Here is a 1,801-nt window from a genome sequence, read left to right as displayed (position 1 = left end):
ATGTCCAAATATGTTAACAAATACCTATTTTATCAAATATGCAGAGTGTTCTAAAAAGACAAATTATAGTAATTAATACTGCAATTAATTACTTAAAATGTATTTTGAGTAACAATACGATCAATGGAATACATGTGAATAGTCATAAAGCCTGTCAAGAACATGATATAATACCCCCTGTTAATAACAATTGCATCCCACTTCTCACTATTTTAATGAAGTAAATAAATAGATAAATAAAAATGCAAAGGTATTTTACATTACACTAATGAATAACTAATCAGAATCATCACTTAGAATAAAAAAAGAAATAAAACAAAACAAAGCAGTGAGAATTTGGAGGGGAAATGTGCTTAACATCTTTTGAAAAGAATGCCACCATACAACTACTTTTATTTCTTTATATATATATATATATATATACAGACATTTCATTTTGGGGTGAAATGTAACCTGGACCTACATTTGAATAACAATGCACAAAAACAAGCTGACTGACTTGATCAGTGAAGTGAGAAATGAAAGTCTGTGATTCTCCTCAGCTGGCAAACACTAAAGCAATGAATACTGATAGTGGCTTAATAACAGCTGAAGGCATTTTACTCTAGATTCAGTGAAGATAAAGTTTGCATACCAAAGAATTCATGATGATGAGTGTCATTATTATTATAAATGGATATGTTTATGTATTAGAGGTCTGCACTGCAAAAAAAAGCATAGCGGTACATGTTAATAGTATGCGAATGCAATCATACCTAAATGAATGAGTTTTTAAACTAGTAATAGTATCAGCATGTGGCCAGTGGAGTCCAGCAGACGCAGCTCACACCTGTCCTCGTCCAGGTGCGTCTGTGATCCGCACAATAGCGGCTAGACTGCGTGACTCTCGCGCACCGCTGGGACTGAATGGGAGTGACACTTGCGTGGATCTGGAGACAACAAATCAAAGGTGAGACGGTGTGTCTCCATCAGCAGACTGAATACAGACGCCTGCCAGGCTCTAAATCGCTCATTTACTGCCCTTATTCCACGCTAACACCAACAGAAGCCCTTTGGATGGCCAATAAGCGTCGTTTGACATCAATGTCCGGTCATCATTCACTCTTTTGTTAAATGCTTTAAATCAAAAACCTCTGGTGCTACCTACAGCTTGCGTGAAAAGTCTTGTTAAAAATACTGTTAAGGATTTCTGTCATAACTTGGATTCAATCATAATGAGATCCAATAAGAATGACTAAGTGAAATGCCTTTTAATTCTTATTTGATTCTTAGAGTTCCAGTTAGGGTTACATTTCCAGTAGTGTTCTTTAAAAATGATTCCAAATTATGATGGAATATCCAATCCTTTCTGGTCATTGTCAAAACATTGATTTTGATCTGAAGATTAATATATATATATATATATCTAAATTAATATCAAATTTTTATGACAGGAATTAATCGATTAAACAAAAATAATAAATGTTGGCTATATTCTTTTTGCCTTTTGTTTCCCTTCTTGACTGATATAATTAACAGGAGCACACGCATACTGTCCATACATAAATAGTTACTTAATTGTAAATGCATTTAGATTTTGAAAAAAAAATAATAAATACAACTCTACCATAGAACAAAATCATAGTGATTTGACAGAAGAAGAAAAAGTTTTGGAACAAAGAATATTAGTTAAATAATTTGCAGTCACAGTGCGTGTGGAGAGATGAAGCGAGGACTCAAGTGCAGGATGAATGGTTCTCTTTTAACAAAATGAAACAAAAACAGACAGGCAGGCTAGGAACTGCACTACATGCAGACATAA

Source organism: Sinocyclocheilus grahami, unplaced genomic scaffold (genome assembly GCF_001515645.1).
Source record: "Sinocyclocheilus grahami isolate Dianchi unplaced genomic scaffold, SAMN03320097.WGS_v1.1 scaffold4915.1, whole genome shotgun sequence".
Classification (NCBI taxonomy): domain Eukaryota; kingdom Metazoa; phylum Chordata; class Actinopteri; order Cypriniformes; family Cyprinidae; genus Sinocyclocheilus; species Sinocyclocheilus grahami.
The sequence above is the reverse complement of the archived record's forward strand: the minus strand, read 5'-3'. Positions refer to the sequence as shown.